The sequence below is a fragment of the Astyanax mexicanus genome, chromosome 16 (assembly GCF_023375975.1).
Source record: "Astyanax mexicanus isolate ESR-SI-001 chromosome 16, AstMex3_surface, whole genome shotgun sequence".
NCBI lineage: Eukaryota > Metazoa > Chordata > Actinopteri > Characiformes > Acestrorhamphidae > Astyanax > Astyanax mexicanus.
Genome location: NC_064423.1, coordinates 37657501 through 37674829, shown reverse-complemented (window position 1 = coordinate 37674829; position 17329 = coordinate 37657501). Strand labels below are relative to the sequence as shown.

The 17329-nt window shown below is 38.3% G+C and overlaps 1 protein-coding gene across 3 annotated transcripts in view; it reads left to right on the top strand.

The window, feature by feature from the left end:
- The window catches only part of zfhx3b (zinc finger homeobox 3b), a 547203-nt gene that overhangs the window by 60954 nt on the left and 468920 nt on the right, over window positions 1-17329 (top strand). Inside the window, exon 1 of one of the 3 annotated variants that reach the window (XM_049465835.1) lies at window positions 15843-16091. The exons of the other annotated variants lie outside the window; for them this stretch is intronic. The gene's annotated coding sequence lies outside the window, so the exon portion shown is untranslated. Of the gene's footprint in view, window positions 1-15842; window positions 16092-17329 lie in introns of those variants that run through there. 3 annotated transcript variants of the gene reach the window in all.

The following is a 17329-nucleotide window of genomic DNA, read 5'->3' as shown; positions in this document are numbered from 1 at the left end:
ACAACCTCCGCCTCACTCTTCGACACACTCCTCTCCAGCACTACAGTGTTTCTGTGCTGTAATTGTGTGTTTGCTGTTGGTAGAACAGAACTCCGGTCGGTGAGATGGGTTTGGAGTGGTCCATGCGTTACAGGACTCGCAGCAAATTCAGAAAAATGAGGAGGTGTTGGGGGAGGTAGTCGGGGGGTGAAGGTAGAAAAGTGAGGAAAAATGAAGATGGCAGAGTGGACGCTGCGTCTCTCCGGGGATCTGAAATCCGTCTCTGGGGAAGGAGGGGGTTCACTCATTCTGCTGAGCTTCACCAAAGAGCGGAAAGGGGTGCAGCCATTTTTATTCCCTCTGCTTTTTTTTATCATCTTCAGTGAAGAAGAGGAAAAAGAAGAAGATGAGGAAGAGGAAGAAGGAGGAGGATGTGTTTTTTTTTTTTTTTTTTTTGCCAGGCTGGATTTCAGTCCCGTAATTTTCTCATCACTCAGATGCAGCCACCTGTCTCTTCCCGAGATTCCCTCCCTTTGTCTCTTAAATAATAAGCCGGCATCCGCATGCGGAATGGGGCACGCGAGAGGAGAGGGAAATGACCGGAGAGAGAGAAAGATGGAAGGAGTGAGAGAGAGAGAGTGGGAGAGCAGAGCAGAGTGAGAAAAAAATAAATATATATATACGTATATATATATATAGAGAGAGAGAGAAAGAAGGAAAGGAAGAAAAGGAGTCTTTTTACGTCTTTTTTTTAAACATTTATTTCATTTAACCCTTGTGTGGTGTTCATATTTTTGTTACTTGTTTACTTTGTTACTTGTATTTAATTCAGCAAAATTAAGCAATTGTACATTAAAATGCTTTACACATGCTTCCTTCACCTAAATTGCAAGCAATATAAACAGCTTACATGGTTAATATTTGCCCTTTACCTTTCTTATGTTACATTTCTTTTAAAAAGTGCTACTCTTTTTTTTATTAGTTTTTTTAATAAAATAGTTTTAGAAAATGAATTAAACTCAAGATATGAGTAGAAAATTTGTTTAGTTTTAAATTTACAAGTGAAGCAATGTTTATTAGGCCATGGCCAAACATACTGTATGTAATATAAATGTGTGTGTGTGTGTGGGGGGGGGTGTACAGTGTGTGTTTATCGAAAATGTGTTTTGATATATGTTTTTCACAAAAAATGAACTAATGCCAATGAGTTTGACTTAGAAAAAATATTTTTTTAGTGTCTTTTGATGAAAAATTAAAACGGGTCCCACAGACCCGAACACCACACAAGGGTTAACAGTAAAATTTCATTCACATTAAAATTATGTTAATAACAATTTCGGATGCACAGAATATTTTATAATATCTAAATAATTATTTTTTCTGAAAATAGCAAAAAAAAAAAAACACTTTTAGAAAAAAAAAGTTATTCTGAACTCTATTTTAACAAATGATGCTGAATAATTACATACCAGTATTAGCCTTGCTCACCAGCGCAGTATCCAGCTATCTATACTACAACTACTACTACTAATAGGGGTGTGACGAGACACTAATATCAAGAGACGAGACGAGACACGATACTGGGTTCACGAGAACGAGACGAGATTTAAAAATAAAATTGAAAAATAGAAAAACTAGAGTTTTAAAACTTTTCTAGGTCTTATATAGTGCAAACAATAAGTGCAAACCACAACCAGTCATATTAAGCCTATGGTTTGTGGTTTTTTCTCCTCGCGGAGCTTACCCACTGTCGCGCGGATCTTTTTAACTGGACCGCCGAGCTCATCTACTGTTTTTTGGGGTTTTTTGTCCCACGAGACAGGTTTAAGCTTGACGAGAAATATTGTCACGTTTTAATCTTGCGAGATCTCGTGCCACGAGATCTTGTCACACCCCTAACTACTACTTATAATAATAATAATAATAACATTATTTATAAAGCACCTTTCATACATTATAATGCAACTCAAAGTGCTGTACATCCACAAAGAGAATAAAACATAAGAATAAAATGGATAAAAAGGAAAAAAGACACAGTAAAAGTAAAGTAAAATTAACAATTAAGCTAAGACAATAGAAAATGCACTTAAATATCAGGGGTAATCTAGCATCTCAGCTAAGCTCTAGGCTTGCCAACTCAGTTTAAACTGCAACTACAAAACATACTCTATTTAGCTAGCATTGTATCCTTAACCTGCCATCAAGTGATGGCACTGATTAATACAAATAAAATAATCTAAAACAGCTAAAATCCACTCTTTTAACTTAACTTAAGTATTCACAAATATTTAGTTTGATCCCAAAAGAATAATTTTGCTGTGTCAATCAATGATTAACATAACCACACAGCTTTAAAGTCCTCCACATCTCCATATCTTGACTCCATACTCTATATTCTGTCTTTAGACTTGATAATGAAACACAGTGGATCAACACCAGCAGATGTTGCACATGCCTCTCCAAACAAACTATCACTGATCATCAGTAAATTTTACATTTTATTTAAAGGAAATCAAGGGAGCAGAGTCTGGAGGAAGAGTGGAGAGACACACAATCCAAACTGCTCGAGGTCTAGTGTGAAGTTTCCACCAATCAGTGATGGTTTGGAGAGACATGTCTGTCATCTGCTGGTGTTGATCCACTGTGTTTCATTATCAAGTCTAAAGTCAGTGCAGTTTTCTCTTCCCACAAAATCTTACACCACTTCATGCTTTCCTCTGCTACTGACAACTTTTATATGGAGATGCAGATTTCATTTTCCAGCAGGACTAGGCACACTTGGCCACAGTACTGCCAAAAGTACCAATGGGTATTATATAATAGATCACTATGTGTGTCATGCATCTAACATACATACATTTATATGTGTTTCACATTCAGATTAAACTACTGAAATATAGTAACTTGAGTTATTGTTTTGAGATGCACCTGTACACTGTATATCACAGCACCATTTTAAAATAAGACTACCTTTATAAAGGGTTTATAAATGGTTCATAAATTAGTTATTAATGGTTACTAATTAGGTTGTAAGTGCCTTAAAAATCATTAGTAATTAGTTATAACCAGTGTTGGGCACGTTACTTTGAAAAAGTAATTAGTTATAGTTACTAGTTACTTCTCCAAAAAAGTAAAAAAAAGAGTTACTAACTGAGTTGCTCCACTATAAAAGTAAGTAGTTACTATTAGTTAGTTACTATTGCGTTACTTTTGTGATACTCACTGATTACATCACTGGTTATAACACATACATAGAAAGGGCAACAATGACCTGTTGTTTGCCAAATAGTGAACCCACAGCCATCTATATTGTTGCCCTTTCTATGTGTGGGTTATAACTGATTATTAATGATTTTTAAGGCATTTACAAGCTAATTAGTAACCATCAATAAACTAATTATAAACCATTTATAATCCCTTTATAAAGGTAGTCTATATTGTTGCCCTTTCTACGTATGGGTTATAACTGATTATTAATGATTTTTAAGGCATTTACAAGCTAATTAGTAACCATCAATAAACTAATTATAAACCATTTATAATCCCTTTATAAAGGTAGTCTATATTGTTGCCCTTTCTACGTATGGGTTATAACTGATTATTAATGATTTTAAGGCATTTACAAGCTAATTAGTAACCATTATAAACTAATTATAAACCATTTATAAACCCTTTATAAAGGTAGTCTATATTGTTGCCCTTTCTACGTATGGGTTATAACTGATTATTAATGATTTTTAAGGCATTTACAAGCTAATTAGTAACCATCAATAAACTAATTATAAACCATTTATAAACCCTTTATGAAGGTAGTCTATATTGTTGCCCTTTCTACGTATGGGTTATAACTGATTATCAATGATTTTTAAGGCATTTACAAGCTAATTAGTAACCATCAATAAACTAATTAGAAACCATTTATAAACCCTTTATAAAGGTAGTCTTATTTTAAAGTGGTACCTATATCACAATACCCATTTAGAAGGAATATAAAAGTTAGACTTGGGAAACTCTTGGTTATATTTATTCTACACATGCAGAAGACAAGGCAACCTGTCAGCCAAACATCTTTGCATGTAAGGAAATTGTAGAGGTTCCTAATTTGCAGTAGTGGTGATTAGGAGTGTTGAAAGCCAGTGTGTCCAATAGTATCTGCAGTGTCTCTTTAAAGGATTCAAGGATTCAAGGAGATTTTATTGTCATTCGCATCACATGTGGTACATGAGGTGGAACGAAATTGTGATCTCACGATCCAGTTTTACACCCAAAGAGCTGTTATTAATAGATATATAGATAAAAAAGAATACAATAAAATAAATAGAATATACAAAATAGATAGATAAATATCCCAAGAATAAAAAAAATAAATAGAGAGTAGAAAGGTTCAGCAACATGAAGTCCAGAGTGCAAGTGTGCTATAGCAGCATGATAATGTGAATTAGAGCAGTGGAGATAAAGTGTCTCAGTGCAAGTAAAGTGACCATGTTGGTAAACAGGAAACAGTAATTTGTCCTTGGTGTCAGTGCAGTGTGTTGTTAAGTGGAGTTTAAGAGTCTTACAGCTTCCGGAATGAAGCTGTTTCTGAGTCTTGTTGTTTTGCACTTAATGCTCCGCAGCCTCCGGCCTGAGGGGAGTGGGACAAAAAGTGGGACAAAAAGAAGCTCTTTAGATGGCAGCAGTATGTGGATGAGCATTGTCCTGTTGAAATAATAGTAATAATAGTGCACTGGATCATGTGTTCAGTAAAGGTAAGGCTGTATAAATGTCTGAAATGAAGATAAATGGTGATCTGGCATCATACAGAATTGAACCTTATCCTATAACACCTGAATATAGTGAGCAGAGAAAAGAAAAAGTATGTGAACCCTTTGGTAGTACTTGGATTTCTGCATAAATTTGTCATTAAATGTGTTCTAATCTTCATCTAAGTCACAACAATAGACAAACACAGCCTGTTTAAACAAATACCACACAAAAAAAACTATATGTTTCCATGGTTTTATTGAACACAACATGTTATCATTCACAGTGAGGAGGGGAAAAGTATGTGAACCCTTAGGATAATGACTTTTCTAATAGCTAATTGGATCCAGGAGTCAACCAAGCCAACCTGGAGTCCAATCAGAGACTGAGACAAGATTTGTTGGTTAAAGCTGCCCTGCCCTATAAAAACACACACCAGTTTTGTTCATCAGTTGGCTTTTCTTATGAAAAAGAGCTCTCAGAAGACCTATGTTCAAGAATGATTGACTTGCATGAAGCTGGAAAGGGTTAAAAAGTATATTTTAAAGTCTTGATGTTCATGTGTCCATGGTAAGACAGACTACAAGTCTACAAATGGAGAAAGTTCAGCACTGTTGCTACTCTCTCTAGGCGTGGTAAAGTCCTGTAAAGGTGACTGTAAGAGCACAGCGATCAACACAGAATGATCAATGAGGTGAGGAAGAATCCTAGAGTGTCAGCTGAAGACTGAATACAGACATCTCTGGCACATGCTCACATTTTTGTTGACAAATCTACAATAATGGAGTTCAAACATTGCTGTACGTTTGTGGAATGATCCCAAATTCCTCCTGACCGTTGTGTCTATTGTTGTGATTTGTGATGAAGATTAGAACACATTTAATGCAGATTTATGCAGAAATCCAAGTAATCCCAAAGGATTCACATATTTTTTTCTTTGCTACTGTAGAAAGAATGAAAAAAAATATTGAGAGAGAAGAGGAAAGGTCTATTTTTCTTTCTTTCTCTCTCTTTCTTATCTACCCGTCCACTAGCGGCCATGTTTGTTTGGCGGAGGAGCCATTTTGTGGCCTCATTACAGTGTGTTTTATTCAGCGGTGCGGGAGGCGATGAGCTGGTCACCGCTCGCCGAGGCCGGGCGTCAGCTGGAGCATGTGCTGCAGGCGTTTGGCGGGGCGGGGGGTGAGAGAGGGGGGCAGAAGGGGCAGCAGAGGGGGGCAGAATTAGACAGAAGGACCCCTGGGTTGGAGGCCATAGCTCAAGTTCATCAGTGCAGACAATAGGAAGCCCTTCAGAAAGCAATTGGCCTCTCGCTGCTGCTGCTGGCCTTGGTGCAGCCGCCCGCGCATGCATCAGCATCTCTGTGCAAGACCCTCTGTCTGTCTGTCTGTCTGTCTTTCTGTTTCTTTAAATCACAGTCTGCCCTTCACTCACACTCCTCTCTCTTGCTTTATATACAGCAAAATTATACCATTGCAATACAATTTTTTATCAATTTTAATGTAAAACATTTCCAGCAATTAGGAGTGTGCCATATCGTATCGTATAATAAAATTTAATTTCAATTTTGGTGCAGTAGTGTATTCTTGAAATATATATATATATATATATATATATATATATATATATATATATATATATATATATATTTTTTTTTTATTTTTTTTATTTTTTTTTTTTATTCAGTGTTTTGTCATATCGCCAAGAGTATTGTTATAGCGAAAATATCATTCAATATCGTGATATTATTTTAGGGCCATATCGCCCACCTTTTTTACTTTTTGGAGAATATTTAAGTGTTTTATTGGTTTATATTACATTTTATAGGTTTAAATGTACAATGTAAAAATGAAAGTATTATTTTTTCTCATGCAACAGCAAAATTGTGGAGAAACAAGTTTTCAAGCGTGATTGCTTGTGTCTACATTTCTTATTTATTTAAAAAAAAGTCTGGAATGGTTGTCAATTAAAATATATATATATATTATTATATACAATACATTGATTTTCGAGCATTTCTATTGGTCCATTTATCATAAAACATGTGACACAATAATAAAATAAAAGAACAACTTCCAGATTTGCATTTTGTTAAAAATCTAAATCCTAAAATGGTAAAAATGCAAAAGAAAAAAAAAAATTCTCCTATAATAAAGATATTTTAAATTCGTAATTGGTCATTTTCTGAAGTCACTAGCATACAGACGCACACTGACACTAATATAGAAGTTTATGTACCAGCACAGCCACCCTTTACACCCCGTTAACCCCCAGCAGATGCTCCTTCACCTTTCACAGCATTGTTTGGGGTCATCACACTCACAATGTGATCACCCCCAGACTCCAGACTGACCTCACCACTTCATCTGCATCACCAGCAGATGGACCATCTCTGAATTAGGGGAAACATCATTATATCGAGGTATCACAATATTCAACTTCGCAATACTGTATCGAGTATCAAAAACACAGTATAGATTTTTTATTATTAGTATACACTGTCTCATATATATATATATATATATATATATATATATATATATATATATATATATATATATATATATATATATATATATATATATATATATAAATGGGTAATTCCACCGAATGGGTGCCATTAGCTTGTTGTAACTCTTCCAAATCAAACCTAAAATTGTATTTTTTTAGGCTAAATTGGAGCAGCCTGGCGTTCAATCTTCATTAATTACACATTATTGCACCAGTAAGAGCAGAGTATGAAGGTTCAATTAGCAGGGTAAGAGCACAGTTCTGCTCTAAATATTGCAATGCACACAACATTATGGGGCACATACCAGAGTTCAAAAGAGGACAAATTGTTGGTGCACGTCTTGCTGGAGCATCTGTGACCAAGACAGCAAGTCTTTGTGATGCATCAAGAGCCACGGTATCCAGGGTAATGTCAGCATAGCACCAAGAAGGACCAACCACATCCAACAGGATTAACTGTGGACGCTGTAAGAGGAAGCTATCTGAAAGGGATGTTCGGGTGCTAACCCGGATTGTATTGTGTGCAATGTTTTGAGAAAAACTTTGCTCTTACTCTGCTAATTGAACCTTCACACTCTGCTCTTACTGCAATGTGCAATTAATGAAGATTGGCCACCAGGCTGCTCCAATATAGCCATGAAAATTTCCATAGTCAAACCCCTGTATTTAATAGTGAGCCCTGTATTGTGATACTTGGTATCGTATCGACAAGTTCTTGCCAGCACACAGCTCTTTTTACTTTTAAGCCATCTCCGAGCTTCTTATGGCAATCCTCTAAACATGACCTTACAAAGAACCCATGCTTTATTATTATTATTTCTTAATATGTGTCAGAATATGCATGAAAGTCGTCTGTCTTCATTTAGATTGTGATAAAAAAACTGCTTTAATCTGTTGGCAAATGATAGCAGCTTAATGTTATCAGTAGCTTTATGATATATCTTTGATATAAATCACACACACACTGACTTACACACACACACACACACTCTGCATACTGCATGCATATTGTATAGATAATAGCGTTTCTGTGCTGCTAAATCCGAGCAAGAATATGTCTAGACCAAAAGAAGAAAAAAAAAAGAAAGAGGAAAGAAAGAAAGAAAAAATGTGAGGTGATGGGACTAATGAAAAGGCAATTTTTGCCCAGGCAAATTATCTTTTTGAAATTAATACTTAATATTTTATTATTGCGATATATTTTTAATGTGCCCTTTGCATTTTTTGCAAATATAATGTATCCGTCCACGTTCATTCCGCTGCCTGGCCTTGATGAGTACTTCAAATGTGAATTAAAGCACTCCATTTTTTAAGCAGAAAATGAGTAATAATTCAGAAATATTAATAATATATAATAATAATGCTATTCAGGAGAATTGAAAGTTCAAAAACAGCAGGAAGAAGGGATGTAGTCGGGGGAGTGTGGAGCTCTTATAATGTGGAATCGTTGCAGCTTGACTGGCTTTTTTTTTTTGGCTGGATGTGATAAATAAATACCCTTGTGAAAAATAGGTATACTTAAATTATGCTAAAATAGGTCTGTACATAACTTATAATAAGTTGTGTTATTTTGGAACCACTGATTTGTACCTAATTACTGCTTGTCTGTAATTAAAATGAAATACATGTGTGCTAAATTCATGCTGAATATAATAGTCTTATGTTATTTTCACCACAATTTAGTACAATTTAAGTATATTTGTGTGAGCTGTCCAACAGAACATTAAAAACAAATAAAAAATCTGATTATTGTAAAGTATTGATTTAACACAACATTCATTTTGAGGGTGGGGGCATACATAAACTGGTAAAAAAAAAGTTTTTTTTATGTACACTAAACTAACTAAACGTTTTAAGTTTTTGTAGTTTAACACATAAAAGTTTGAGCAGCACAGCTGAATTAGTATGAGCAACATAAAATAATTATGCCTGAAGTACAGTTTTGTTTTAATGCAGAAATATAAGCTTATGTGGACACATTTGCTAAAATATAGTTAATAACAATAAATAATAAATAAATAATAAGTATATTTTTAATCACGTACATTACAATACAAAAATAGCACAGCAAATTAAAATATGCTTTTTCAAAGTATATTTAAACACTGCTAAATTAGGTAAGTAAGTATAAATGTAGAAGTAGAAGTATAAGGAGACAAAGTATACTTTAATTATTCCACATATACAGGGGTTGAACAATGAAACTGAAACACCTGGTTTTAGAGCGCAATAACTGATTGTGGTGAGGGACAGTTCTGGTGGAAACAGGAGAGTTGAGGTGCACATTGAATTCTGACGTGATTTGATCAGCCGTGGTTTTATGTTTTTTTGATACAATCCGGGTTAGCACCCGAACATCCCTTTCAGACAGCTTCCTCTTACAGCGTCCACAGTTAATCCTGTTGGATGTGGTTGGTCCTTCTTGGTGGTATGCTGACATTACCCTGGATACCGTGGCTCTTGATGCATCACAAAGACTTGCTGTCTTGGTCACAGATGCTCCAGCAAGACGTGCACCAACAATTTGTCCTCTTTTGAACTCTGGTACGTCTCCCATAATGTTATAGTGTGCATTGCAATATTTAGAGCAGAACTGTGCTCTTACCCTGCTAATTGAACTCTTACACTCTTACTGCTCTTACTGGTGCAATAATGTGCAATTAATGAAGATTGGACACCAGGCTGCTCCAATTTAGCCATGAAACCTCCCACACTAAAATGACAGGTGTTTCACTTTCATTGTCGTTTATTTGAACTTTTTTGGGTCTAAGGGATTGTGGTCAGGAGGAGAACACTGTATGGTCCAGTGTGTTCCCAGTGAGATCAGCCACTTTCTTCTCCTCTGAGGCAGCTAATTGAAGATGAGCGTTAATAGGTCTCCTCCCTCTCTCTCTCTCTCTCTCTCTCTCTCTCTCTCTTTCTCTCTTTCCTGCGTTCGCTCTCTCGCTCCAGCACTTGTACTTAACCCATTTAAAAGTCAGCACCAACACGGGCCTGCTCATTAATATTAATTGCCCTCCGTGTTAATTTCAGCCAATCTAAATCACGGTGCGTTTACAGGGCGCTGGAGCTGACAGCCTGCTGAGCTGAGGGAGTATAAGGAGAAGCCCTGTCTCTATCCTTTTATTTCTCTCTCTCTCTCTTTTTCTCTCTCTTCCTCTCGTTCTTTCTTTTTTTTTAAACCCCCTCCCTTCTTCTTTCAGTCCTTCTCCACACCTTTCAGTCATTCTCCGTCTCTCCGCTCCCTCTCTTTCACGAACGCGCTCCTCACCCTCACTTTTCCCTTCACACAGAAATACTTCTGGGAAAAAGGAACCGAGGAAATGATTCTTTTTTTTTTTCTAACTCAGGCCTTTTAAAACTAATGTATAAAAATTTGGATTATTACGACAGTATTAAAATGATTGAGCTGGGACGGTAATGTCAATAGAGTCATTTACCTGTTCTGCTCCAAGGCTTAATGGACCTGCCGAAATGGCCCAGGCTATTTCCTCCGGTTCTCCGGCGGCCCGTCGAGCGTGGACTGTGGGCTCGGGGAGGATTTTAAAAGAGAGAAAGAGAGATAGATAGAGAGAGAAAGAGATGGAGATAAAGATCGAGAGAGAGGATTGAAGAGTTTTTTGGGGAGGGCTCTCGGTTATTGAGACATGTAAAGAGTTATAAATGTATAAATGACCATGTACTGATTTTCTTAAACATCACCTTAAACCATCTGTTAAACCTCTATGCATTTATTACACACAGCTCTGTAAAAAAGTAAGAGACCCCTTAAGTTTCTAAATCAGTTTTGCTGATATATGTTTGAGTAAAATGAACATTGTTGTTTTATTCTATAAACTACAGCAAACTACAACATTTCTACCAAATTCCAAATCAAATAATGCAAGGAAAACAAGTTCATATTCATAAAGTTTTAAGAGTTCAGAAATCAATATTTGGTGGAAAATAACCCTCGTTTTTAATCACAGTTTTTTTTTTTTTATGCATCTTGGCATCATGTTCTCCTCCACCAGTCTTACACACTGCTTTTGGATAACTTTATGCTGCTTTACTCCTGGTGCAAAAATTCAAGCAGTTCAGTTTGGTTTGATGGTTTGTGATCATCCATGTTCCTCTTGATTATATGATTGATTCCAGAGGTTTTCAATTTGGTAAAATCAAAGGAACTCATCATTTTTAAGTGGACTTAATGCTGTATAGTGTTGTAGATCAGAGTTTTCGACCTATTCTGCACATTTTAGTGGTTTTATGCTTCAAAACACAAATTTTAACTCAGTAATGGGCTGGTAATGAGCAGATGATAGTTAGACAGAAAGACAGACATATAGACAGATAAGTTATTGATCCCAGAGGGAGAATCAAGAGGTGTGTTGGGCGCTGGACATTTGGCCTTCGGGACCAAACACTGTTTTTGATGGAGTGGTAGTGGTGGAATTTCTGTCACTGTCACCTTAACCTTTTTGAGAAATTCATGTACTTTAAAATGTTTCAGTTTCATATGAAAATATATTTTTTCTGTTTTTATTATTTTGTTCCACTAACAACCATTAGTTGCCTTTACACTGTGGACATTAATGATTAATAGACCAATAACAATGTTCCAAAATTGCTTGTAGCATTAAATATGAAGTTTCTTCTTCTAAAAAAGTTACTAATTCGGTGGTACACCATTTTTAAAACTTAAAATGGGCTGATAATGAGCTGATGATGGATAGATAGACAGACATATATGTTGCTACATATACAACAGTGGTTCTAAATAGGTTTAAACAACTATGCAATTGCTAAATTTGTGCTTTGCTCATTGCTCAATGTTTTTTTTTTATTATTTACATACAAACATTTCTCTTTTTTGTACTCTACACAGTTGCTCTTGGTAAGAGTGAAGTAAAAAGGTTTGGAAGTTAAGAAAATAAATTAGTTTAGAAACTGGTTGATATAATGTAAAACGGAGTAGTTAGAATAAAGATCGAGTGGGTTTCTGGTTGAAGATGTAGTTGAGAAAATGATGTAAAGAAAGTTTACAAAATGGTTCATGGTTATAAAAGTGGTTTTGGCTGAGAATGTGATTGGGAAAGGTGCTTTTTGTTTAGAAAGTGGTTTATTGTTTGGAAAGTGATTTAGAAATGATTTTTTTTTTAGCTCACAATGAGTTTGGAGAAAAGGGTCTCTGATGTTTCTGTTTAAGAAAGTGGCATATCTGTATAAAAAAATGGGTTTAGAATGGGTTTCTGACTGCAAATGTGATGGATTAGGAGTTTTGGAAAAGAAATTGGCTTAGAAATCAGTTCATTGTTGAGAATGTGACTCGGAAAGTGGTTTATTCCTAGAAAGGTGTTTTTTTTTTTGCTGAGAATATGATGCAAAAAGGGGTTTCTGGCTGGAAAAGTTGTTTAGATTGTGATTTATTGTTAGGAAAGTGGTTTAGAAAGGGTTCTGGTTCAGAAAGTGATTTTTAAAATTGTTTAAAGTGTTTCTGAAAGGGGTTTTATGGCTGAGAAAGTGGATTAGAAAGTGGCTTATTGTTAGATCAGTGTTTTTAACTGAAAATATGAGGAAGACATGGGCTGTGGCTGAGAAATTGGTAAAAGTAAAAATAAGTTTTTGTGAGAAAAGTGTTTTTTTTTTTCTTAAAAGTGGTTTAGGGAGCTGTTTATTGTAAGATTTAATTTAGAATATGATTCTTGCTTGAGAAATGTGTTTTAAAAGTAAAAAGTAAAAGTTTATTGTTTCGGATGTTATGGACATGCTAAAAAAAAGGGGGTTTTGGATTTTGCCCTGGACAGAGTCAGGAAATTTTGGGATTGGTTCCATTGAGGCCTGTTGGGCAGTTTGTCTTTCACACACTCATCTTATTCTTCTTGACTAATTTATGCATATTTAAATATTTCAGTTTCATATGAAAACTCTATTTTTTATGTTTTTATGATTTTGCTTTGTGTAAAACCATCAGTAGCCTTTACACTGTGGATGTTATTGGAGAATAGACCAATAAAAAATGGTCCAATATCGCTTCGAATATCATTGTCCATTAAAAATAACATTTATTCTTCTAGAAAGTCACTAATTCAGAGACTGGAGTCTAAAACACTTTTAAAACTTTGTAATTTGAGTTTTTAATTGAAATATAGCAGCCATAATGCTAAGAATACAGAGCTGGTCATGTTTGCGTCGTGAGCTTCTACTTCTAGTAGCACTGCACACGTGTGGACGTGGGTGTGACTTAAATGAGAGTGTGAACCAATGGCATAGCATTATTCTCAATTTTAGATGTGGGCAATAATAGACACACATAGACACATACGTTCATATACACACGTATATAGACACACACACACACATGCAGACAGACGTTCTGATGAAAAATGAGGGGCCGGCTGATTTTAGACAGCTTGGAGAAGCTGGCGGTGATGTCATTAAGCGACAGCCCGGCTGATAAGGCGCGAGGCGGCCCGGCTGAATAAATAAATAAATTAAATTAATATCTTATATATTCTTTTCTCCTACCCCTACCCCCCCTTTAACCCCCAACCCCATTCACCCCCAAACACCCCTCGCCCCCCCCCCCAAAAAAAAACTCCCAAACACCCCTGTCCCTGCTGACACACTCCACACACACACCCAACTATAGATGGGATGGACAGATAGAGAAAAAGAGAGAGAGAGAGAGAGAGAGAGAGAGAGAGAGGGAGAATTTGAATGCTGCTCGGCAATAAATAATACATTTGACTAATACACACCCTCAGCTCCAGTCACCCTTCCTGAGAGCACCCCCACCCGCCCCCATCCCCAGTGGTCCCGGCCGAGGAGGCGGGGGGCTTCCCTCTGCACCCCCAGAACCGTGAGTGGTGGTGTGTGATAATAGGCTAAAACATAAAATAGCGTGAGAGAGAGAGAGATAGAGAGCGAGTGAGTGCGAGAGATAGAAACACAGAGAGAGAGCGAGAGAGCGAGAGAGAGAGAGAGAGAGAGAGAGAGAGAGAGAAGCAAGCCAAGCATATTGTAACTCGTCCACGTGGATCATCCTAGTAGACTAGACTGGGATCAGCGAGCTCTTGTCGAAATTGTCTCTGGTTTTGAGAGACTTAGACAGCAGCGGTACTGAATGTGATAGGATGCAGTGTGTGTGTGTTTACAATATTTGTGTGTGTGCGTGTGTGTGTGTGAGCCTGAGCCGGCATTTGCTTCTCTAGCCAGCTAGCCTGTCTACCTACCAGACAACCAGACAACCAACCAGCCAGCCAGCCAGTAAGTCCATGAGTGGGAGAGACCGCTAGCAAGAAGTGTGTGTGTGTGTGTGTTAGCATGAGCCGGCATCCGCTACTTTAACCAGCCAGCCAACCAACCAGTTAATTAACTAGCCAACAAGCCAACTAGCCAGCCATCCAGCCAACCAGACAGTAAGTCAATGAGTGGGAGAGACTGCTAGCAAGAAGTGTGTGTGTGTGTGTGTGTGTGTGTTTGCATGAGCCGGCATCCACCACTTTAACCAGCCAGCCAACCAGTCAACCAACCATTTAGCCAGCCAGTGAGCCAACCAGACAACTAGCCAGCCAGCTAGCCAGCCAAACAACCAGCCAGCTAGCCAACTAGACAACTAGCCAGCCAGACAACTAGCCAGCCAGTCAAAAAACCAGCCAGCCAGCTAGCCAACTAGACAACTAGCCAGCCAGACAACTAGCCAGCCAGCCAGCCAACCAGCCAGCCAGCTAGCCAACTAGCCAACTAGCCAGCCAGACAACTAGCCAGCCAGTCAGCAAACCAACCAGCCAACAAGTCAACCAACCAGCTAACCAGCCCACCAACCATCCATCCAACCAGCCAATTAGCCAGCCAGCCAGTCAACCAGACAACTAGCTAGCCAGCCAATTAGCCAGCCAGCCAGTCAACCAGACAACTAGCTAGCCAGCCAATTAACCAGCCAGCCAGCCAACCAGACAACTAGCCAGCCAGCCAGTCAACCAAACAACTAACCAGCCAGCCTAGCAACTAGCCATCCAACCAACTAGTCAGCCAGCCAACTAGCCGGCTATGTAACCAGCCAGTCAGCCAGTAAGTTTGTGAATTGACGAGAGGAGATTGTAAGTGAGTAGTGTGTAAGAGTGTGTGTATATGCATGTGTGTGTGTAACCAGTGCCTGCATCTGCATTTTTTTTAGCCAGCCGGTCAGCCTGCCTGCCTACCAGTCACACAGCTGGCCGGCCAGCCAGCCAGCGAGCCAGGCAGCCAGGCAGGCAATGAGTGGGAGAGACTACTAGCGAGAAGTGTGTGAGTGAGTGCAAAAGAGAAAAAGAGAGAGAGAGATTGAGGGAGAACAAGGTTGGGGGGGTGAGGTAGTGGTGATGGTGATGGAGGAGGGGCGGGGGGGTGTATTATGCTCTCTGGATGTTGCCTCATGCTTTAAGCGGGCAGGTAGTAGAGCGGCGGGCGCCGGCTCCTCTAAATAAGCAGCAGCAGCGTATTCACACAAGCCCCATCAGGACAGGAGGCAGGGCTGCAGCCGGGGTGTGAAATCACACACACACACACACACTCACTCACTCGTACGTACAGGCATACACACACACACTCTCTCACTCACACTCTCTCTCACACACACACACACACACACATACACATACACACACTCTCAGTGTTTCAGCCAGTAGCGCTCCACTACTGTATGCCACAGCAGCAGCCAGCCAGCGAGTGAGCGAGAGAGAGAGCGAGAGAGCGAGCGAGAGAGGAGCCCGGAGGAGGGGAAAAAAAGTGTGGACTGGACGTGAAGAAGGGAAGGAAAGAAGGGAAAGGAAGGAAAGAAGGAAGGAAGGAAGGAAGGAAAGAAGGAGGAAGGAGGGGGGAAAGAGAAAGACAGAAAGGTCAGTATGTCGCTTTTCTCTCTTCCTGCTCTTTCTGCTCTTTGGAGGGAGTTTTGTGTGTGTAAGTGTGTGTGAGTGTGTATAAGTGTGTGGATGAGTGTGAGAGAGTGTGTGGCTGAAAGTAAAGTATTGATTGTGAAAGTGTGTGTGTGAGAGAGAGAGAGAGAGAGAGAGAGAGAGTGAGAGAGGAAGAGAGTGAGAGTTTGTGGGAAGTGCACTCTCGCATTTGTTTGATCCTGCCAGGTGGGAGCAGGTGGGGGGGGGGGGGGGGGTGGGGGGGGGTTGGTGGACTGGTGTGTGTGTGTGTGTGTGTTTGGGAAGGGGGGGGGGGGGGTGGTCTGGATCCTGGAGCAGGCCAGCTGTGGTGACTAGTGACTGGTGTGTAGTGACTGGTGTGTTTACATGCACCATGTGGCATTGGAATGGTATGGGGTAGTGTCTATATATGTGTGTATGTATGTGTGTGTATATATTTGTGTGTGTGTGTCCAGTTACTTTTGGCTATTGTTCCTTAAACATCTAAAAAAGGTTAAAAAAAATCTAGAAGGTTCGATGAGTCCGAACGACAAGTGGTAGCGTGTGATTTGTGGTTTTGGCTGTTGTGATTGGTCAGTGTCGCTATGGTAATTTTTTTGAAAAATTAGGGAAAATAATACTAGTTAAAAAGAAAATATAAAATAAGAAAATTACAAATAGAAAAAAAAAAAACATATCAAATAAGTGGTGGCCAGCACGTTGCCAGATTTGTACACTTTCACACACAGCACTGATTCTGATTCACGTATTGGTTCACTGCATCCGTGACCAAACATCAACAACATAAATTATTTATTTTTTTTATGAATAAACTGCAGTTTGCTTAAGTTTGAGAGACTTTTTAAAAGGGTTTTTAGAGTTTATTTATTGCGCTTTCTTAAGTTTCTAATTTACTTTATTATACTATTATATAATTTTCCTATTTAATGCTCCTTAGGCAAAGTATGAATTAATTTTAAGTTCATATAATTGCAGTTTTATCTATTTTTTTTATTTCTAGGCTTAGTTTGAGTTTGGTTTGGTTTGAGTTGGTGTGAGTGTGTCTGCACATGCCACACACACACACACACACACACACACTCGCGCACAAATACAAATACACACACACACACACACTCGCGTGGATACTGCAAAAGCCGAGACGAGCAAATTGTCAGCAACACTAAAGATATCAACCCAAACATTTCAGCCATCCATCATGG